General features: G+C 47.9%; 25 non-coding genes across 25 annotated transcripts; all 25 read right to left on the reverse strand.

Annotated features, from left to right (window-relative positions):
- Positions 1-3,282: 3,282 nt before the first annotated feature.
- Positions 3,283-3,354, reverse strand: Trnat-agu (transfer RNA threonine (anticodon AGU)). The gene has a single exon. It is a non-coding gene; the product is annotated as a tRNA-Thr (tRNA).
- A 322-nt stretch (positions 3,355-3,676) lies between these two features.
- Positions 3,677-3,749, reverse strand: Trnak-cuu (transfer RNA lysine (anticodon CUU)). Its single transcript has one exon. It is a non-coding gene; the product is annotated as a tRNA-Lys (tRNA).
- Positions 3,750-4,111: 362 nt separating this feature from the next.
- On the reverse strand, positions 4,112-4,184 carry Trnar-ucg (transfer RNA arginine (anticodon UCG)). The gene has a single exon. It is a non-coding gene; the product is annotated as a tRNA-Arg (tRNA).
- Positions 4,185-4,744: 560 nt separating this feature from the next.
- Positions 4,745-4,816, reverse strand: Trnat-agu (transfer RNA threonine (anticodon AGU)). Its single transcript has one exon. It is a non-coding gene; the product is annotated as a tRNA-Thr (tRNA).
- Positions 4,817-5,138: 322 nt separating this feature from the next.
- Positions 5,139-5,211, reverse strand: Trnak-cuu (transfer RNA lysine (anticodon CUU)). Its single transcript has one exon. It is a non-coding gene; the product is annotated as a tRNA-Lys (tRNA).
- A 6,549-nt stretch (positions 5,212-11,760) lies between these two features.
- Trnat-agu (transfer RNA threonine (anticodon AGU)) lies at positions 11,761-11,832 on the reverse strand. Its single transcript has one exon. It is a non-coding gene; the product is annotated as a tRNA-Thr (tRNA).
- A 322-nt stretch (positions 11,833-12,154) lies between these two features.
- Positions 12,155-12,227, reverse strand: Trnak-cuu (transfer RNA lysine (anticodon CUU)). The gene has a single exon. It is a non-coding gene; the product is annotated as a tRNA-Lys (tRNA).
- A 362-nt stretch (positions 12,228-12,589) lies between these two features.
- On the reverse strand, positions 12,590-12,662 carry Trnar-ucg (transfer RNA arginine (anticodon UCG)). Its single transcript has one exon. It is a non-coding gene; the product is annotated as a tRNA-Arg (tRNA).
- Positions 12,663-13,204: 542 nt separating this feature from the next.
- On the reverse strand, positions 13,205-13,276 carry Trnat-agu (transfer RNA threonine (anticodon AGU)). Its single transcript has one exon. It is a non-coding gene; the product is annotated as a tRNA-Thr (tRNA).
- Positions 13,277-13,598: 322 nt separating this feature from the next.
- On the reverse strand, positions 13,599-13,671 carry Trnak-cuu (transfer RNA lysine (anticodon CUU)). Its single transcript has one exon. It is a non-coding gene; the product is annotated as a tRNA-Lys (tRNA).
- A 362-nt stretch (positions 13,672-14,033) lies between these two features.
- Positions 14,034-14,106, reverse strand: Trnar-ucg (transfer RNA arginine (anticodon UCG)). The gene has a single exon. It is a non-coding gene; the product is annotated as a tRNA-Arg (tRNA).
- A 566-nt stretch (positions 14,107-14,672) lies between these two features.
- Trnat-agu (transfer RNA threonine (anticodon AGU)) lies at positions 14,673-14,744 on the reverse strand. Its single transcript has one exon. It is a non-coding gene; the product is annotated as a tRNA-Thr (tRNA).
- A 322-nt stretch (positions 14,745-15,066) lies between these two features.
- Positions 15,067-15,139, reverse strand: Trnak-cuu (transfer RNA lysine (anticodon CUU)). Its single transcript has one exon. It is a non-coding gene; the product is annotated as a tRNA-Lys (tRNA).
- A 362-nt stretch (positions 15,140-15,501) lies between these two features.
- Trnar-ucg (transfer RNA arginine (anticodon UCG)) lies at positions 15,502-15,574 on the reverse strand. The gene has a single exon. It is a non-coding gene; the product is annotated as a tRNA-Arg (tRNA).
- Positions 15,575-16,128: 554 nt separating this feature from the next.
- Positions 16,129-16,200, reverse strand: Trnat-agu (transfer RNA threonine (anticodon AGU)). Its single transcript has one exon. It is a non-coding gene; the product is annotated as a tRNA-Thr (tRNA).
- Positions 16,201-16,522: 322 nt separating this feature from the next.
- On the reverse strand, positions 16,523-16,595 carry Trnak-cuu (transfer RNA lysine (anticodon CUU)). The gene has a single exon. It is a non-coding gene; the product is annotated as a tRNA-Lys (tRNA).
- A 362-nt stretch (positions 16,596-16,957) lies between these two features.
- Positions 16,958-17,030, reverse strand: Trnar-ucg (transfer RNA arginine (anticodon UCG)). The gene has a single exon. It is a non-coding gene; the product is annotated as a tRNA-Arg (tRNA).
- Positions 17,031-17,596: 566 nt separating this feature from the next.
- On the reverse strand, positions 17,597-17,668 carry Trnat-agu (transfer RNA threonine (anticodon AGU)). The gene has a single exon. It is a non-coding gene; the product is annotated as a tRNA-Thr (tRNA).
- Positions 17,669-17,990: 322 nt separating this feature from the next.
- Positions 17,991-18,063, reverse strand: Trnak-cuu (transfer RNA lysine (anticodon CUU)). The gene has a single exon. It is a non-coding gene; the product is annotated as a tRNA-Lys (tRNA).
- Positions 18,064-18,425: 362 nt separating this feature from the next.
- On the reverse strand, positions 18,426-18,498 carry Trnar-ucg (transfer RNA arginine (anticodon UCG)). The gene has a single exon. It is a non-coding gene; the product is annotated as a tRNA-Arg (tRNA).
- Positions 18,499-19,064: 566 nt separating this feature from the next.
- Positions 19,065-19,136, reverse strand: Trnat-agu (transfer RNA threonine (anticodon AGU)). The gene has a single exon. It is a non-coding gene; the product is annotated as a tRNA-Thr (tRNA).
- Positions 19,137-19,458: 322 nt separating this feature from the next.
- On the reverse strand, positions 19,459-19,531 carry Trnak-cuu (transfer RNA lysine (anticodon CUU)). Its single transcript has one exon. It is a non-coding gene; the product is annotated as a tRNA-Lys (tRNA).
- Positions 19,532-19,893: 362 nt separating this feature from the next.
- Trnar-ucg (transfer RNA arginine (anticodon UCG)) lies at positions 19,894-19,966 on the reverse strand. Its single transcript has one exon. It is a non-coding gene; the product is annotated as a tRNA-Arg (tRNA).
- Positions 19,967-20,526: 560 nt separating this feature from the next.
- Positions 20,527-20,598, reverse strand: Trnat-agu (transfer RNA threonine (anticodon AGU)). Its single transcript has one exon. It is a non-coding gene; the product is annotated as a tRNA-Thr (tRNA).
- A 322-nt stretch (positions 20,599-20,920) lies between these two features.
- On the reverse strand, positions 20,921-20,993 carry Trnak-cuu (transfer RNA lysine (anticodon CUU)). Its single transcript has one exon. It is a non-coding gene; the product is annotated as a tRNA-Lys (tRNA).
- Between the last annotated feature and the right edge of the window lie 341 nt (positions 20,994-21,334).

Below are 21,334 nucleotides of genomic sequence, written 5' to 3' on the forward strand. Positions count from 1 at the left end.
AATGAACAGAGTGACGGGCAAAAGAGAGAGGTCACAGAGACATAAAAAACACGGAGTCGTTCACATGTGACGATAACAACACTGAAAACACGTTGGCACGGCGCACAAAACACTGGTGAGTCCGACGGCACAAGTGAACGTAGGAGTGGGACGGCGGACACCAAAAACACTATATGACGTCACACACACGAAGCACAAAAGGCGACGATCTCCGGCGCGCGAATGTTCACTATACGTGTGCGAGTCCGGGGACCTGCCAAGAGAGGAGGAGGAGGAGGAAGGGGAGTGGGAGAGCGAGAGGGGAGAGCAGAGATGCCACGGGCAGGGGAGATAGGGGGGAGGGAGGAAGGGGGAGAGGAAGCCCAGGGGAAGAGGGGGAAGGGAGGGGACAGGGAGATGGAAAAAGAAGGGAAGAGAAGAGAAGGGAGGGAGGGTGCCGAAAGGAAAGGACACGGGAAGTGGGGGGTGGGGCAGGGTCAAAGTTGATAGGAGGGGTAGATGGAGGGGACGAGGACATCATCAGGGAGAGGGAGCTGGCGGAAGCCACCTTGGGAGAGGGTATGGAGGGTGGAGAGATGGAGACCGGGTGGGACGTGCGAATACAGGCGCGGCAGCGGGCGGGGGTGGGAGAGGAGCGGGGAAACGAGCGGGTGAGGGGGATCAAGTTTACGTGAGGTGTACAGGATGCGTATCCTTTCAAGGAAAAGGAGGAGGTGGGGGAAGGGGATGAGATCATACAGGATCCGCGTGGGGGAGGGGAGACGGATGCGATAGGCAAGGCGGAGAGCATGGCGTTCAAGGATTTGGAGGGATTTATAGAAGGTAGGGGGGGCGGAGATCCAGGCTGGATGGGCGTAACAAAGGATAGGGCGGATGAGGGATTTATAGGTGTGGAGGATTGTGGAGGGGTCCAGACCCCACGTGCGGCCGGAAAGGAGCTTGAGGAGACGGAGTCGGGAACGTGCCTTGGCTTGGATTGTCTGGAGATGGGGAGTCCAGGAGAGGCGACGGTCGAGGGTGACGCCAAGGTACTTAAGGGTGGGAGTGAGGGCGATAGGACGGCCATAGACGGTGAGATAGAAATCAAGGAGGCGGAAGGAAGGGGTGGTTTTGCCTACAATGATCGCCTGGGTTTTGGAGGGATTGACCTTGAGCAACCACTGGTTGCACCAAGCGGTGAACCGGTCAAGATGGGATTGGAGAAGGCGTTGGGAGCGTTGCAGGGTGGGGGCAAGGGCAAGGAAGGCGGTGTCATCGGCAAACTGGAGGAGGTGGAAGCAGCAGTTTTTTTTTTTTTTTTTTTTTACTTTATTGTTATTTTAAAACCTGTACAATTCAGGTAGGCTGGCAGCGGCACACTACGCCGCTCTTCAGCCACAGCGTTTTACAAGAGTATAAAACATGGTGAATGACAATGAACAAAGTGACGGGCAAAAGAGAGAGGTCACAGAGACATAAAAAAAACACGGAGTCGTTCACATGTGACGATAACAACACTGAAAACACGTTGGCACGGCGCACAAAACACTGGTGAGTCCGACGGCACAAGTGAACATAGGAGTGGGACGGCGGACACCAAAAACACTATATGACGTCACACACATGAAGCACAAAAGGCGACGATCTCCGGCGCGCGAATGTTCACTATACGTGTGCGAGTCCGGGGACCTGCCAAGAGAGGAGGAGGAGGAAGGGGAGTGGGAGAGCGAGAGGGGAGAGCAGAGATGCCACGGGCAGGGGAGATAGGGGGGAGGGAGGAAGGGGGAGAGGAAGCCCGGGGGAAGAGGGGGAAGGGAGGGGACAGGGAGATGGAAAAAGAAGGGAAGAGAAGAGAAGGGAGGGAGGGTGCCGAAAGGAAAGGACACGGGAAGTGGGGGGTGGGGCAGGGTCAAAGTTGATAGGAGGGGTAGATGGAGGGGACGAGGACATCATCAGGGAGAGGGAGCTGGCGGAAGCCACCTTGGGAGAGGGTATGGAGGGTGGAGAGATGGAGACCGGGTGGGACGTGCGAATACAGGCGCGGCAGCGGGCGGGGGTGGGAGAGGAGCTTGGAAACGAGCAGGTGAGGAGGATCAAGTTTTCGTGAGGTGTACAGGATACGTATCCTTTCAAGGAAAAGGAGGAGATGGGGGAAGGGGATGAGATCATACAGGATCCGCGTGGGGGAGGGGAGACGGATGCGATAGGCAAGGCGGAGAGCATGGCGTTCAAGGATTTGGAGGGATTTATAGAAGGTAGGGGGGGCGGAGATCCAGGCTGGATGGGCGTAACAAAGGATAGGGCGGATGAGGGATTTATAGGTGTGGAGGATTGTGGAGGGGTCCAGACCCCACGTGCGGCCGGAAAGGAGCTTGAGGAGACGGAGTCGGGAACGTGCCTTGGCTTGGATTGTCTGGAGATGGGGAGTCCAGGAGAGGCGACGGTCGAGGGTGACGCCAAGGTACTTAAGGGTGGGAGTGAGGGCGATAGGACGGCCATAGACGGTGAGATAGAAATCAAGGAGGCGGAAGGAAGGGGTGGTTTTGCCTACAATGATCGCCTGGGTTTTGGAGGGATTGACCTTGAGCAACCACTGGTTGCACCAAGCGGTGAACCGGTCAAGATGGGATTGGAGAAGGCGTTGGGAGCGTTGCAGGGTGGGGGCAAGGGCGAGGAAGGCGGTGTCATCGGCAAACTGGAGGAGGTGGACGGGGGGCGACGGCGGCGGCATGTCCGCCGTGTACAAAAGGTACAGAAGGGGGGAGAGGACGGAGCCTTGGGGCACACCGGCGGAGGGGAAAAAGGTGTAGGAATCGGTGTTATGGATGGTGACATAGGAAGGACGGCGGGAGAGAAAGGAACCGATCAGACGGACGTAGTTAATGGGAAGGGCAAAGGTTTGGAGCTTGAAGAGGAGACCGGAATGCCAGACGCGGTCATAAGCGCGTTCGAGGTCAAGGGAGAGGAAGATGGCGGAGCGACGGGAATTAAGCTGTTCGGAAAGGAGATGAGTGAGGTGAAGGAGAAGATCGTCGGAAGAGAAGGATGGCCGAAAGCCACACTGGGTGACGGGAAGGAGGCGGTGCTGGCGGAGATGCTGGTGGATGCGGCGGGTGAGGATAGATTCCAGGACCTTGCTGAAGACCGAGAAGCAGCAGTTTCTGGTGCCTACTTTAATAGCAGCATTCGCACTATTCATTTGCGAGAGCATTTCTTAAATACCGCACCCATTCATAATTCTTTTTATTCTTGACCGCTTTTTTCGAAAGGGCAAAGGTAGAAGGGGCTGTTACAAAATTCATTTGCCTCCTGTGAGGATCGAACTCACGACCTCTGGTTTACTAGACCAGCGCTCTGCCACTGAGCTAAGGAGGCGCCGCCTAGCGCACTTTTCTGGTACTTTATTCTTATGGACTAGTGAATCGGAGCCCTTCAGCTGGAAACGCACCGCATTAGCGACCATTATTTGTATTTAGTTAGCACAGCTGCTGCTTTCCTACACATCTCACACGATATCGATGTACACCTAAAATTCCAAAACAACACATTTATTTCATTTCAGAGTTACTTTCAGTTTCAAAAACCATTCCTCTGATATTAATACGAAGCTAGGCATCGTCTTAACCCGTTACGTTCATTACGCAAGGCTCACGAGAGGGGCGCAGGTTGCATCCGCGTAGACACAAAATTTTGCGCCTGCCCAGCGTGGGGCTCGATCCCACGACCCTGAGATTAAGAGTCTCATGCTCGACCGACTGAGCTAGCCGGGCCCCACACAACGTGATACGAGCCATACAGTACTTATGGGACCTGCGACCATCTATGGAAGGTCCTTTTCACTACAGCTTATTTCCTGCTGCCACAAATGAGCTACAATCCTATTCAATGAACAATTGTAACAGATGCCTGTGGCGTAGCTCTTGGGTCCTGAATCAGACGCAGTAGTTCCAACAAAAACTCTCCTGATCGGCACTTTGCCGAAAATTTCGCTACAGAACCCCCTGTCTTGCTTGTGCTTCAGGTAGACGCCGGTTTGCAGCCAGGAAGCGGACAGCAGCAACTTTCAACTAGTTTTGTAGTACTCAAACAACACAGTGAAACAGCATGCATCTTTTGCAGAACTGGAAAAAGTCGACCGTGACAGGATTCGAACCTGCAATCTTCGGATCCGAAGTCCGACGCCTTATCCATTAGGCCACACGGTCACTGGCGCAATGTGCTTCCCCACACACACCTCATTTTCGCCATTTGTACGCTTGCCGGAATGAATTTCCCATCTTTGACGCAATTCTCCAATTTCAGTACTAAAAATGCGAAGCTACTTCTTGCTGTGTCCCATCGCAAGTTACATTCAAGCCCTTATGACGCTGATCAAGCAAGAGGTTGCAAATCAGCTTCAATCGCTTACTGCCATCTCAGTCGGTTGCAGAGGGTACGTCACCCTATGTCATACAATGGCGACTTGCCGCTATTACCAAAGCGGCGGCGGCGCCGCCGCCGCCGACGACGACGACGACGACGACGACGACAACCGCGAGGGTCTCTACCAGGGGTAGAAAATACATCACAAGAACTAAGTATTTCACGTCGGCATTCTCCAGAGACTGCCAAAAGCAGCAGTTTCTGGTGCCTACTTTAATAGCAGCATTCGCACTATTCATTTGCGAGAGCATTTCTTAAATACCGCACCCATTCATAATTCTTTTTATTCTTGACCGCTTTTTTCGAAAGGGCAAAGGTAGAAGGGGCTGTTACAAAATTCATTTGCCTCCTGTGAGGATCGAACTCACGACCTCTGGTTTACTAGACCAGCGCTCTGCCACTGAGCTAAGGAGGCGCCGCCTAGCGCACTTTTCTGGTACTTTATTCTTATGGACTAGTGAATCGGAGCCCTTCAGCTGGAAACGCACCGCATTAGCGACCATTATTTGTATTTAGTTAGCACAGCTGCTGCTTTCCTACACATCTCACACGATATCGATGTACACCTAAAATTCCAAAACAACACATTTATTTCATTTCAGAGTTACTTTCAGTTTCAAAAACCATTCCTCTGATATTAATACGAAGCTAGGCATCGTCTTAACCCGTTACGTTCATTACGCAAGGCTCACGAGAGGGGCGCAGGTTGCATCCGCGTAGACACAAAATTTTGCGCCCGCCCAGCGTGGGGCTCGAACCCACGACCCTGAGATTAAGAGTCTCATGCTCGACCGACTGAGCTAGCCGGGCCCCACACAACGTGTTACGAGCCATACAGTACTTATGGGACCTGCGACCATCTATGGAAGGTCCTTTTCACTACAGCTTATTTCCTGCTGCCACAAATGAGCTACAATCCTATTCAATGAACAATTGTAACAGATGCCTGTGGCGTAGCTCTTGGGTCCTGAATCAGACGCAGTAGTTCCAACAAAAACTCTCCTGATCGGCAGTTTGCCGAAAATTTCGCTACAGAACCCCCTGTCTTGCTTGTGCTTCAGGTAGACGCCGGTTTGCAGCCAGGAAGCGGACAGCAGCAACTTTCAACTAGTTTTGTAGTACTCAAACAACACAGTGAAACAGCATGCATCTTTTGCAGAACTGGAAAAAGTCGACCGTGACAGGATTCGAACCTGCAATCTTCGGATCCGAAGTCCGACGCCTTATCCATTTTTTTTTTTTTTTTTTTTTTTTTATTGGTTTTCTTAGTTTACACAGGGATATACAGGTATACAGAAAACTTGTAATTTCCTTTTCTTGAACATTAAAACACATAATGCTTCAAACTGTACTAACATGCAAATTTTTAGAATGTTAACTTCCCTTTCTTTTCTAAAACATCAGAAGGAATAACCTTTTAAAAAAACTTAAGATTATTCAAAATATTTAAAGGTAGTTACTGAGATTCTAAATTAAACAAAATTTCCTTTTCCTTAAACGTTATAACCAATAACTTAAAAAAAAATTTAAATCATGCAATGTATTTAGAATAATCACTGAAGCTCTATATTGCCCAAGTTCCCTCATATTTAAACATTAAAACAAATAAGTTAAAAAAAAAAAAAATAAACCAAGGTACTCCCCGCCAGGAATCGAAACCGAGAACCCGGGCGTTTTGTAGTCATAACATTCTACAGTAGTACATATTTTTCAACTGACATTTAAAAGTAATAAAACAAAGGTTCCTTGGCATTTTAGAAAAAAAAAAAAAAAAAAAAAAAAAAAATCCAAGTCTAAACCAGATAGTGATGTTCGTCACTTGATCGTATTTGTTTTTCAAAGATCAAATTGTCTCTCGTTTCTTCATGTTCTGAATCGCATCATCGAAAATGGAGTTCACATGACTGTTCTTCTCAGGCAGTTGGCGTATGTATCATAATAATTATTCATGCGTAGTAGCTTGTGATGCTGGTCGGAAATGTACGTCCAAAAATCTTCTTCGCTCCTTTCTTTACTGGACAGCAGGTAAAATACTGCGTGTCCCTTCAACCAGTTGACGGCATTTTACTTCCAGGTGGGGTATAACTCCTCTTCTGGGTATAAAAGGCACGCTGGCGTTATCAAATACGGCGGTTTTCTCTGCATAGTTGCTAATTTTTTTCTGATTGACAACCATATATTATTCGCATTTCCACAGACAAATTGATGTTCATCCGTATCAATCAGGTTGCAAATGGTACACAAAGGGGAATCAGCCAGGCGAATGGAATGTAGTCTGGAGTTTGTTGGAAATTTCCTATTCACAAAGTAGTACCACAATGACCGCACTTTTGTTGGTAAATATGGGTGATGTATGTTCCTCCAGATATCATGCCAAGAGTGACCGACGTATTTTTGTTCTATGATGTTCTTGGTCTGAAAGTTCATTAAGTTTTGGTATATTTTCTTGACTTTGATGACATCTTTCTCGGGTGTTCCCAGTCCAATGTAGCTATACTCTACGAAGAAATGTTTTAGGTGGTAAAGTTCATTTGGGATGTGGTGAACGTCTATTGGGGCGTCCTGGCTGACCGGCGCTATTTCATTTAACAAGAATGCGGTGACACTGTCGACTGACCGCTTCCACAGTTTATATGTTTTACAGACGTACAATGCTTGTGCTTTATTGTACACGTCTGTGAGATTCAATCCACCATTCCCAGTCGGTAGAGTCAATGTCTGGTACTTGACTTTGAAGATGTGGCCGCGTCTGACGAAATGGCCAAAAGCAGCCAAAATCCTGTTCGCCACTTCCCTCGGCATTGGCAGGGCTTGAGCCACGTAATTTAATTTAGAGGACAAATAGATGTTGACGAGAGCCACTCTTTGTATCTCATCAAGAGTACGGAGATTGTGCTGACGTATACAGGCACGGATGGTGTTGAGGATTCTTCTGTAATTAACTGCGATGGTCTGCCGAATATTTCTTGTGTATTCCACTCCAAGACATGTCATGGTGACAATTTCCTTTATTGGCCCATGAATGGGAACTCCTAATCCGCTTCCAATATTCATTATGCCAGACTTATTCCTATTCATTTTCGCACCAGATACTTGTTCATATTTGTTTATTATGTCGAGTGCTTTCTCTATCTCGTCGTTGTCTTTGACAATAAATGCAACGTCATCGGCATATGCTCTGCAGACAATCCTACGGCCGCGTGTAGTGAATCCTTGTAGGTTGTGGCTGAGGCGAAAAAGCAATGGCTCGATTGCTATTGCAAAGAGTGACATAGACATCGGGCACCCTTGTCGCACCGAACTTTTCATTACAATGGGCTTACTGGACTGACCGTTTACCATAACTATCGATGTTGACTTCTGCAGAAGATTTGTAATAATGTTGATAAAACCTTGCGGGAAGTTCATGGCACGCATGGTGTGAAAAAGATAAACATGATCGACTCTATCGAATGCTTTCTCAAAGTCCAATGATACGATGGCGCATTTTATTTTACAGGCTGCGGCAATGGAAATAATATCTCTGTAGTCGCACAGTGTTTGGTAAATTGATCTGTCTTTTCCTACGCTCGATTGATATGATCCAGTGACTGTGTTCAATACTGATTTTAATCTTTCGTTTATGATGCGGGCAAATATTTTATAGTCCGAATTTAGGAGAGTGATAGGCCTAAAATTTGTTACAGATTTTCCCGCAGGATGTTTCGGGATTAGAACAATGGTTCCTTCTAGAAAGTCGCGTGGGATGCCATTGGCGGGATTCATTAATTCGTTACAGATACACGCTAATTTGGGAATCAACTGTCTTCTGAACATTTGATAGAACTCGGCCGGGATTCCGTCAGGCCCAGGAGACTTATTTTTCGGGCTTCGTGTTATAGCGTCTGCGACTTCTTCTTCTGTGATTTCAGTTAACAAGTTGTTTGCTTCTACTGGGTCGAGCCCGCGTGTGAATCCCGTCATGATGTCATTGTCCACCGGGATATCCATTGTCGTTTTGCCTAATAACTCTGCGAAGTACTTGTGAATTTCGTTCTTGATGTCACTTTGCTGCGTCAGTAACCTACCGTCAGAAGATCTTAGTTCGGTTATTATTTTCCTGCGTTGCCCCTTCCTCTCATTAATCACATGATATATAGATGTTTGCTCTCCTTTTACAGCATCGTGAAGTCCTGTTCTTACTTGATGACCTTCCAGCTGTTTCCGCTTCAGTCCGAGAAGTTTAGCCTGAATCCGTTTTATTTCCACGTAGTTGGCGATTACGGACTCATCAGATTGATATAGGTCACGAAGGACTTGGAAGTAATATTCTATCGTCCGTTTTTGCCAAACACTTTTCTCGCGGGAGTAATTCATCAGCGATTTTCTTATCGCGGGTTTCACACATTTCATCCACCATGCCAGTGCCGAGGTATATGAAGCGAATTTGTTCTCGCACGCGTTCCATACGTTATTGAATATTTCGTGGTATTCAGGGTCTTTTAGATGTTCCACGTTCAACTTCCACAAGCCTCGTCCCCTGTACGTTTCTTGCCGTTTTAAGTTCATGGTACATATGTATGCAGCGTGATCCGAAAAGATAGTGGGCCATAACTCTGTCTGGAGAACGTGTGTTTCCAGGTCGACTGTTACATAGATCCTGTCGATGCGACTAGCGGAATGATTCGTAATATGAGTGAAACCCGGCAATGCACCGTTCTTGAGCTCCCAGGTGTCAATTAAGCGGAGTTCTGTAATTACGGCTCCGAGTTCTGCACAGTTATTAAAATGCGGCGTCTGGTCTTTTGGAGACAGCACACAATTATAATCACCTCCAAAAATGATATGCTCGTAGCGGCCACCGAAAAGGGGAACTATATCATCTTTATAAAATTCAGCTCTTCGCCTCCTGTTCCCGGTGCCAGATGGTGCATAAATATTTATAAAACGCGTATTGTGAATGGTGACAGCTAGACCTCTGGCGTTTACCAGTTTCTCCACATCTTTGATGATAATTCCTTCTTTGGCGAGTATCGCAGTTCCGAGGTCACTGTCGCTCCCTGGATTTACGACTGCATTGTAACCTGTGATGGCATCCAGTCTAATATCTGTTACTTCTTGTAACATAATAACATCAATATCAGCGGCGTAGAGCATGTCTTGCAAGTTCTTAAGGTTTAATTCGCTACGGATCTTGTTTAGATTCAAAGTCCCGATTCTATAAGCTTGTAACGAATTCATGATTAATTAAGCAAGTATACAAGTCGTTATGACCCACTGTCGACAAAGCCTAAGGTTTTCCATGTTATGGCCGAGACGATGTCTCATCCCTCATTTGTTTGTCTTTCTGCACTGGAATCTTTCCTCCTGGTAGGTGTGACACTTCTTTCATTTCCTCATCTGCGGGAAATTCTTCAATGTCATCTGCCCAATTTTTCGTATCACTGCGTTGAGACAACTCTATCTCTGGCCCACGTTGAGATGGAGTTCTGTTCTTTGTTTCTTTACTTGCGGACCGTTTCGTTTCACCATCGTGTTGCGTCTGCGTTTTCACTTTTCGAAACTCGTCTTTTCCCGCTGTATGCGGGGTCTGTGGGTCTACGTCAAAATTGACGGATGTCATACCACTGATTTTGCGACCAATTTGTTGTGCCTTTTCACGCACTGATTGTACCTTTTGCGGAGCGTCAGGTGGAGCTATCCTCCGTTTTTATGCTTTTTGGGAAGAGATCCGGATTTCTGTCGCTCTTCAGTCTCGGAAGCCGTGCTGGGATCTTGTGCAGCATCCTCGTTCTCGTCTCTCTGTACATCTTGCTCAGTAGTTCCGTCATTTTTGGAAAGACATCCTGCTTCTGTAATGGGCGCCGCTTCAGGCGACGGAACGACAGTCGTTACTTCAGTGGAGCTAGTGGTCACTGACAAGTTTTGGTCGTCGTCTTTTCTGTCGCCACTGCTCTCCAAAGCGAAATTCGGTGTCGTAGCAGAGTGGCCACGGGTGGCCGTAGCATATGTCACTGGTAAGGTCGTCATCGTCATGGGAGGGACTACTTCCCCCGCAGGCACCTGCGTCACTCTCCTCTGTATACATTCTGAACGTACGTGTCCAGTCTGTCCACAGCCGGAGCAAGTACGCGGCTGTCCATCATACATCACAATAGCTCTATAACCGCATACGTAAACATACGAGGGAATATGCTGCTGAAGATCTATTTTTATTTGCCTGACACCATTTAAAACTGGAAACGTTTGAAAGGTGGTCCACTTTTCCGCAACATTACTAATGACCTTCCCATATGCTTTGAGGACGCAATTAATTTGTTCCGTAGTTATTTCAAAGGGAAGTTCAAAAATACGGACTGTTCTTATCCCGAAACCTGCATGATCTACTTTGACATCACCGACGTTTCCATCACAGTGATTAAATTTAAAAGATCCTCCACATCCTTCAATAATCCTATCACAGCATTTAGCATTCACCATCTTTACATAAACTGTGCTACTCACAATCGATAAGTGGATCCCAATTATATCAGTGGAACTGAGCTTTACTACATCGCGCAAGAACTGTTCTACTTCGAATGCTTTAGGTCGTGCAAAGCGTTCATCGAACGTGAACTTCAAAGTATCTTTGCGAAGCGGTTGCGTCATATTCATGTTCGATTCATTTTCAAATATACAATTGGCGTGTAAGCCACAAGAGCGCCCACTTACTTGTCAGCGCGCGGCCGGCCGCAGCGAGCACGTAAACAAGGCCCGTCCGCACAGCTCGCCCACCGAAGCACAACTGTATCCATTAGGCCACACGGTCACTGGCGCAATGTGCTTCCCCACACACACCTCATTTTCGCCATTTGTACGCTTGCCGGAATGAATTTCCCATCTTTGACGCAATTCTCCAATTTCAGTACTAAAAATGCGAAGCTACTTCTTGCTGTGTCCCATCGCAAGTTACATTCAAGCCCTTATGACGCTGATCAAGCAAGAGGTTGCAAATCAGCTTCAATCGCTTACTGCCATCTCAGTCGGTTGCAGAGGGTACGTCACCCTATGTCATACAATGGCGACTTGCCGCTATTACCAAAGCGGCGGCGGCGCCGACGACGACGACGACGACGACGACGACGACGACGACGACGACGACGACAACCGCGAGGGTCTCTACCAGGGGTAGAAAATACATCACAAGGACTAAGTATTTCACGTCGGCATTCTCCAGAGACTGCCAAAAGCAGCAGTTTCTGGTGCCTACTTTAATAGCAGCATTCGCACTATTCATTTGCGAGAGCATTTCTTAAATACCGCACCCATTCATAATTCTTTTTATTCTTGACCGCTTTTTTCGAAAGGGCAAAGGTAGAAGGGGCTGTTACAAAATTCATTTGCCTCCTGTGAGGATCGAACTCACAACCTCTGGTTTACTAGACCAGCGCTCTGCCACTGAGCTAAGGAGGCGCCGCCTAGCGCACTTTTCTGGTACTTTATTCTTATGGACTAGTGAATCGGAGCCCTTCAGCTGGAAACGCACCGCATTAGCGACCATTATTTGTATTTAGTTAGCACAGCTGCTGCTTTCCTACACATCTCACACGATATCGATGTACACCTAAAATTCCAAAACAACACATTTATTTCATTTCAGAGTTACTTTCAGTTTCGAAAACCATTCCTCTGATATTAATACGAAGCTAGGCATCGTCTTAACCCGTTACGTTCATTACGCAAGGCTCACGAGAGGGGCGCAGGTTGCATCCGCGTAGACACAAAATTTTGCGCCCGCCCAGCGTGGGGCTCGAACCCACGACCCTGAGATTAAGAGTCTCATGCTCGACCGACTGAGCTAGCCGGGCCCCACACAACGTGATACGAGCCATACAGTACTTATGGGACCTGCGACCATCTATGGAAGGTCCTTTTCACTACAGCTTATTTCCTGCTGCCACAAATGAGCTACAATCCTATTCAATGAACAATTGTAACAGATGCCTGTGGCGTAGCTCTTGGGTCCTGAATCAGACGCAGTAGTTCCAACAAAAACTCTCCTGATCGGCACTTTGCCGAAAATTTCGCTACAGAACCCCCTGTCTTGCTTGTGCTTCAGGTAGACGCCGGTTTGCAGCCAGGAAGCGGACAGCAGCAACTTTCAACTAGTTTTGTAGTACTCAAACAACACAGTGAAACAGCATGCATCTTTTGCAGAACTGGAAAAAGTCGACCGTGACAGGATTCGAACCTGCAATCTTCGGATCCGAAGTCCGACGCCTTATCCATTAGGCCACACGGTCACTGGCGCAATGTGCTTCCCCACACACACCTCATTTTCGCCATTTGTACGCTTGCCGGAATGAATTTCCCATCTTTGACGCAATTCTCCAATTTCAGTACTAAAAATGCGAAGCTACTTCTTGCTGTGTCCCATCGCAAGTTACATTCAAGCCCTTATGACGCTGATCAAGCAAGAGGTTGCAAATCAGCTTCAATCGCTTACTGCCATCTCAGTCGGTTGCAGAGGGTACGTCACCCTATGTCATACAATGGCGACTTGCCGCTATTACCAAAGCGGCGGCGGCGCCGACGACGACGACGACGACAACCGCGAGGGTCTCTACCAGGGGTAGAAAATACATCACAAGAACTAAGTATTTCACGTCGGCATTCTCCAGAGACTGCCAAAAGCAGCAGTTTCTGGTGCCTACTTTAATAGCAGCATTCGCACTATTCATTTGCGAGAGCATTTCTTAAATACCGCACCCATTCATAATTCTTTTTATTCTTGACCGCTTTTTTCGAAAGGGCAAAGGTAGAAGGGGCTGTTACAAAATTCATTTGCCTCCTGTGAGGATCGAACTCACGACCTCTGGTTTACTAGACCAGCGCTCTGCCACTGAGCTAAGGAGGCGCCGCCTAGCGCACTTTTCTGGTACTTTATTCTTATGGACTAGTGAATCGGAGCCCTTCAGCTGGAAACGCACCGCATTAGCGACCATTATTTGTATTTAGTTAGCACAGCTGCTGCTTTCCTACACATCTCACACGATATCGATGTACACCTAAAATTCCAAAACAACACATTTATTTCATTTCAGAGTTACTTTCAGTTTCAAAAACCATTCCTCTGATATTAATACGAAGCTAGGCATCGTCTTAACCCGTTACGTTCATTACGCAATGCTCACGAGAGGGGCGCAGGTTGCATCCGCGTAGACACAAAGTTTTGCGCCCGCCCAGCGTGGGGCTCGAACCCACGACCCTGAGATTAAGAGTCTCATGCTCGACCGACTGAGCTAGCCGGGCCCCACACAACGTGTTACGAGCCATACAGTACTTATGGGACCTGCGACCATCTATGGAAGGTCCTTTTCACTACAGCTTATTTCCTGCTGCCACAAATGAGCTACAATCCTATTCAATGAACAATTGTAACAGATGCCTGTGGCGTAGCTCTTGGGTCCTGAATCAGACGCAGTAGTTCCAACAAAAACTCTCCTGATCGGCACTTTGCCGAAAATTTCGCTACAGAACCCCCTGTCTTGCTTGTGCTTCAGGTAGACGCCGGTTTGCAGCCAGGAAGCGGACAGCAGCAACTTTCAACTAGTTTTGTAGTACTCAAACAACACAGTGAAACAGCATGCATCTTTTGCAGAACTGGAAAAAGTCGACCGTGACAGGATTCGAACCTGCAATCTTCGGATCCGAAGTCCGACGCCTTATCCATTAGGCCACACGGTCACTGGCGCAATGTGCTTCCCCACACACACCTCATTTTCGCCATTTGTACGCTTGCCGGAATGAATTTCCCATCTTTGACGCAATTCTCCAATTTCAGTACTAAAAATGCGAAGCTACTTCTTGCTGTGTCCCATCGCAAGTTACATTCAAGCCCTTATGACGCTGATCAAGCAAGAGGTTGCAAATCAGCTTCAATCGCTTACTGCCATCTCAGTCGGTTGCAGAGGGTACGTCACCCTATGTCATACAATGGCGACTTGCCGCTATTACCAAAGCGGCGGCGGCGCCGACGACGACGACGACGACGACGACGACGACGACGACGACGACAACCGCGAGGGTCTCTACCAGGGGTAGAAAATACATCACAAGGACTAAGTATTTCACGTCGGCATTCTCCAGAGACTGCCAAAAGCAGCAGTTTCTGGTGCCTACTTTAATAGCAGCATTCGCACTATTCATTTGCGAGAGCATTTTTTAAATACCGCACCCATTCATAATTCTTTTTATTCTTGACCGCTTTTTTCGAAAGGGCAAAGGTAGAAGGGGCTGTTACAAAATTCATTTGCCTCCTGTGAGGATCGAACTCACAACCTCTGGTTTACTAGACCAGCGCTCTGCCACTGAGCTAAGGAGGCGCCGCCTAGCGCACTTTTCTGGTACTTTATTCTTATGGACTAGTGAATCGGAGCCCTTCAGCTGGAAACGCACCGCATTAGCGACCATTATTTGTATTTAGTTAGCACAGCTGCTGCTTTCCTACACATCTCACACGATATCGATGTACACCTAAAATTCCAAAACAACACATTTATTTCATTTCAGAGTTACTTTCAGCTTCGGAAACCATTCCTCTGATATTAATACGAAGCTAGGCATCGTCTTAACCCGTTACGTTCATTACGCAAGGCTCACGAGAGGGGCGCAGGTTGCATCCGCGTAGACACAAAATTTTGCTCCCGCCCAGCGTGGGGCTCGATCCCACGACCCTGAGATTAAGAGTCTCATGCTCGACCGACTGAGCTAGCCGGGCCCCACACAACGTGATACGAGCCATACAGTACTTATGGGACCTGCGACCATCTATGGAAGGTCCTTTTCACTACAGCTTATTTCCTGCTGCCACAAATGAGCTACAATCCTATTCAATGAACAATTGTAACAGATGCCTGTGGCGTAGCTCTTGGGTCCTGAATCAGACGCAGTAGTTCCAACAAAAACTCTCCTGATCGGCACTTTGCCGAAAATTTCGCTACAGAACCCCCTGTCTTGCTTGTGCTTCAGGTAGACGCCGGTTTGCAGCCAGGAAGCGGACAGCAGCAACTTTCAACTAGTTTTGTAGTACTCAAACAACACAGTGAAACAGCATGCATCTTTTGCAGAACTGGAAAAAGTCGACCGTGACAGGATTCGAACCTGCAATCTTCGGATCCGAAGTCCGACGCCTTATCCATTAGGCCACACGGTCACTGGCGCAATGTGCTTCCCCACACACACCTCATTTTCGCCATTTGTACGCTTGCCGGAATGAATTTCCCATCTTTGACGCAATTCTCCAATTTCAGTACTAAAAATGCGAAGCTACTTCTTGCTGTGTCCCATCGCAAGTTACATTCAAGCCCTTATGACGCTGATCAAGCAAGAGGTTGCAAATCAGCTTCAATCGCTTACTGCCATCTCAGTCGGTTGCAGAGGGTACGTCACCCTATGTCATACAATGGCGACTTGCCGCTATTACCAAAGCGGCGGCGGCGCCGACGACGACGACGACGACGACGACGACGACAACCGCGAGGGTCTCTACCAGGGGTAGAAAATACATCACAAGGACTAAGTATTTAACGTCGGCATGCTCCAGAGACTGCCAAAAGCAGCAGTTTCTGGTGCCTACTTTAATAGCAGCATTCGCACTATTCATTTGCGAGAGCATTTCTTAAATACCGCACCCATTCATAATTCTTTTTATTCTTGACCGCTTTTTTCGAAAGGGCAAAGGTAGAAGGGGCTGTTACAAAATTCATTTGCCTCCTGTGAGGATCGAACTCACAACCTCTGGTTTACTAGACCAGCGCTCTGCCACTGAGCTAAGGAGGCGCCGCCTAGCGCACTTTTCTGGTACTTTATTCTTATGGACTAGTGAATCGGAGCCCTTCAGCTGGAAACGCACCGCATTAGCGACCATTATTTGTATTTAGTTAGCACAGCTGCTGCTTTCCTACACATCTCACACGATATCGATGTACACCTAAAATTCCAAAACAACACATTTATTTCATTTCAGAGTTACTTTCAGCTTCGGAAACCATTCCTCTGATATTAATACGAAGCTAGGCATCGTCTTAACCCGTTACGTTCATTACGCAAGGCTCACGAGAGGGGCGCAGGTTGCATCCGCGTAGACACAAAATTTTGCTCCCGCCCAGCGTGGGGCTCGATCCCACGACCCTGAGATTAAGAGTCTCATGCTCGACCGACTGAGCTAGCCGGGCCCCACACAACGTGATACGAGCCATACAGTACTTATGGGACCTGCGACCATCTATGGAAGGTCCTTTTCACTACAGCTTATTTCCTGCTGCCACAAATGAGCTACAATCCTATTCAATGAACAATTGTAACAGATGCCTGTGGCGTAGCTCTTGGGTCCTGAATCAGACGCAGTAGTTCCAACAAAAACTCTCCTGATCGGCACTTTGCCGAAAATTTCGCTACAGAACCCCCTGTCTTGCTTGTGCTTCAGGTAGACGCCGGTTTGCAGCCAGGAAGCGGACAGCAGCAACTTTCAACTAGTTTTGTAGTACTCAAACAACACAGTGAAACAGCATGCATCTTTTGCAGAACTGGAAAAAGTCGACCGTGACAGGATTCGAACCTGCAATCTTCGGATCCGAAGTCCGACGCCTTATCCATTAGGCCACACGGTCACTGGCGCAATGTGCTTCCCCACACACACCTCATTTTCGCCATTTGTACGCTTGCCGGAATGAATTTCCCATCTTTGACGCAATTCTCCAATTTCAGTACTAAAAATGCGAAGCTACTTCTTGCTGTGTCCCATCGCAAGTTACATTCAAGCCCTTATGACGCTGATCAAGCAAGAGGTTGCAAATCAGCTTCAATCGCTTACTGCCATCTCAGTCGGTTGCAGAGGGTACGTCACCCTATGTCATACAATGGCGACTTGCCGCTATTACCAAAGCGGCGGCGGCGCCGACGACGACGACGACGACGACGACGACGACGACGACGACGACAACCGCGAGGGTCTCTACCAGGGGTAGAAAATACATCACAAGGACTAAGTATTTCACGTCGGCATTCTCCAGAGACTGCCAAAAGCAGCAGTTTCTGGTGCCTACTTTAATAGCAGCATTCGCACTATTCATTTGCGAGAGCATTTCTTAAATACCGCACCCATTCATAATTCTTTTTATTCTTGACCGCTTTTTTCGAAAGGGCAAAGGTAGAAGGGGCTGTTACAAAATTCATTTGCCTCCTGTGAGGATCGAACTCACAACCTCTGGTTTACTAGACCAGCGCTCTGCCACTGAGCTAAGGAGGCGCCGCCTAGCGCACTTTTCTGGTACTTTATTCTTATGGACTAGTGAATCGGAGCCCTTCAGCTGGAAACGCACCGCATTAGCGACCATTATTTGTATTTAGTTAGCACAGCTGCTGCTTTCCTACACATCTCACACGATATCGATGTACACCTAAAATTCCAAAACAACACATTTATTTCATTTCAGAGTTACTTTCAGCTTCGGAAACCATTCCTCTGATATTAATACGAAGCTAGGCATCGTCTTAACCCGTTACGTTCATTACGCAAGGCTCACGAGAGGGGCGCAGGTTGCATCCGCGTAGACACAAAATTTTGCTCCCGCCCAGCGTGGGGCTCGATCCCACGACCCTGAGATTAAGAGTCTCATGCTCGACCGACTGAGCTAGCCGGGCCCCACACAACGTGATACGAGCCATACAGTACTTATGGGACCTGCGACCATCTATGGAAGGTCCTTTTCACTACAGCTTATTTCCTGCTGCCACAAATGAGCTACAATCCTATTCAATGAACAATTGTAACAGATGCCTGTGGCGTAGCTCTTGGGTCCTGAATCAGACGCAGTAGTTCCAACAAAAACTCTCCTGATCGGCACTTTGCCGAAAATTTCGCTACAGAACCCCCTGTCTTGCTTGTGCTTCAGGTAGACGCCGGTTTGCAGCCAGGAAGCGGACAGCAGCAACTTTCAACTAGTTTTGTAGTACTCAAACAACACAGTGAAACAGCATGCATCTTTTGCAGAACTGGAAAAAGTCGACCGTGACAGGATTCGAACCTGCAATCTTCGGATCCGAAGTCCGACGCCTTATCCATTAGGCCACACGGTCACTGGCGCAATGTGCTTCCCCACACACACCTCATTTTCGCCATTTGTACGCTTGCCGGAATGAATTTCCCATCTTTGACGCAATTCTCCAATTTCAGTACTAAAAATGCGAAGCTACTTCTTGCTGTGTCCCATCGCAAGTTACATTCAAGCCCTTATGACGCTGATCAAGCAAGAGGTTGCAAATCAGCTTCAATCGCTTACTGCCATCTCAGTCGGTTGCAGAGGGTACGTCACCCTATGTCATACAATGGCGACTTGCCGCTATTACCAAAGCGGCGGCGGCGCCGACGACGACGACGACGACGACGACGACGACGACGACGACGACAACCGCGAGGGTCTCTACCAGGGGTAGAAAATACATCACAAGGACTAAGTATTTCACGTCGGCATTCTCCAGAGACTGCCAAAAGCAGCAGTTTCTGGTGCCTACTTTAATAGCAGCATTCGCACTATTCATTTGCGAGAGCATTTCTTAAATACCGCACCCATTCATAATTCTTTTTATTCTTGACCGCTTTTTTCGAAAGGGCAAAGGTAGAAGGGGCTGTTACAAAATTCATTTGCCTCCTGTGAGGATCGAACTCACAACCTCTGGTTTACTAGACCAGCGCTCTGCCACTGAGCTAAGGAGGCGCCGCCTAGCGCACTTTTCTGGTACTTTATTCTTATGGACTAGTGAATCGGAGCCCTTCAGCTGGAAACGCACCGCATTAGCGACCATTATTTGTATTTAGTTAGCACAGCTGCTGCTTTCCTACACATCTCACACGATATCGATGTACACCTAAAATTCCAAAACAACACATTTATTTCATTTCAGAGTTACTTTCAGCTTCGGAAACCATTCCTCTGATATTAATACGAAGCTAGGCATCGTCTTAACCCGTTACGTTCATTACGCAAGGCTCACGAGAGGGGCGCAGGTTGCATCCGCGTAGACACAAAATTTTGCTCCCGCCCAGCGTGGGGCTCGATCCCACGACCCTGAGATTAAGAGTCTCATGCTCGACCGACTGAGCTAGCCGGGCCCCACACAACGTGATACGAGCCATACAGTACTTATGGGACCTGCGACCATCTATGGAAGGTCCTTTTCACTACAGCTTATTTCCTGCTGCCACAAATGAGCTACAATCCTATTCAATGAACAATTGTAACAGATGCCTGTGGCGTAGCTCTTGGGTCCTGAATCAGACGCAGTAGTTCCAACAAAAACTCTCCTGATCGGCACTTTGCCGAAAATTTCGCTACAGAACCCCCTGTCTTGCTTGTGCTTCAGGTAGACGCCGGTTTGCAGCCAGGAAGCGGACAGCAGCAACTTTCAACTAGTTTTGTAGTACTCAAACAACACAGTGAAACAGCATGCATCTTTTGCAGAACTGGAAAAAGTCGACCGTGACAGGATTCGAACCTGCAATCTTCGGATCCGAAGTCCGACGCCTTATCCATTAGGCCACACGGTCACTGGCGCAGTGTGCTTCCCCACACACACCTCATTTTCGCCATTTGTACGCTTGCCGGAATGAATTTCCCATCTTTGACGCAATTCTCCAATTTCAGTACTAAAAATGCGAAGCTACTTCTTGCTGTGTCCCATCGCAAGTTACATTCAAGCCCTTATGACGCTGATCAAGCAAGAGGTTGCAAATCAGCTTCAATCGCTTACTGCCATCTCAGTCGGTTGCAGAGGGTACGTCACCCTATGTCATACAATGGCGACTTGCCGCTATTACCAAAGCGGCGGCGGCGCCGACGACGACGACGACGACGACGACGACGACGACGACAACCGCGAGGGTCTCTACCAGGGGTAGAAAATACATCACAAGGACTAAGTATTTCACGTCGGCATTCTCCAGAGACTGCCAAAAGCAGCAGTTTCTGGTGCCTACTTTAATAGCAGCATTCGCACTATTCATTTGCGAGAGCATTTCTTAAATACCGCACCCATTCATAATTCTTTTTATTCTTGACCGCTTTTTTCGAAAGGGCAAAGGTAGAAGGGGCTGTTACAAAATTCATTTGCCTCCTGTGAGGATCGAACTCACAACCTCTGGTTTACTAGACCAGCGCTCTGCCACTGAGCTAAGGAGGCGCCGCCTAGCGCACTTTTCTGGTACTTTATTCTTATGGACTAGTGAATCGGAGCCCTTCAGCTGGAAACGCACCGCATTAGCGACCATTATTTGTATTTAGTTAGCACAGCTGCTGCTTTCCTACACATCTCACACGATATCGATGTACACCTAAAATTCCAAAACAACACATTTATTTCATTTCAGAGTTACTTTCAGCTTCGGAAACCATTCCTCTGATATTAATACGAAGCTAGGCATCGTCTTAACCCGTTACGTTCATTACGCAAGGCTCACGAGAGGGGCGCAGGTTGCATCCGCGTAGACACAAAATTTTGCTCCCGCCCAGCGTGGGGCTCGATCCCACGACCCTGAGATTAAGAGTCTCATGCTCGACCGACTGAGCTAGCCGGGCCCCACACAACGTGATACGAGCCATACAGTACTTATGGGACCTGCGACCATCTATGGAAGGTCCTTTTCACTACAGCTTATTTCCTGCTGCCACAAATGAGCTACAATCCTATTCAATGAACAATTGTAACAGATGCCTGTGGCGTAGCTCTTGGGTCCTGAATCAGACGCAGTAGTTCCAACAAAAACTCTCCTGATCGGCACTTTGCCGAAAATTTCGCTACAGAACCCCCTGTCTTGCTTGTGCTTCAGGTAGACGCCGGTTTGCAGCCAGGAAGCGGACAGCAGCAACTTTCAACTAGTTTTGTAGTACTCAAACAACACAGTGAAACAGCATGCATC

This window comes from Schistocerca serialis, chromosome 7 (assembly GCF_023864345.2).
Source record: "Schistocerca serialis cubense isolate TAMUIC-IGC-003099 chromosome 7, iqSchSeri2.2, whole genome shotgun sequence".
In the NCBI taxonomy this organism is placed as follows: Eukaryota; Metazoa; Arthropoda; class Insecta; order Orthoptera; family Acrididae; genus Schistocerca; species Schistocerca serialis.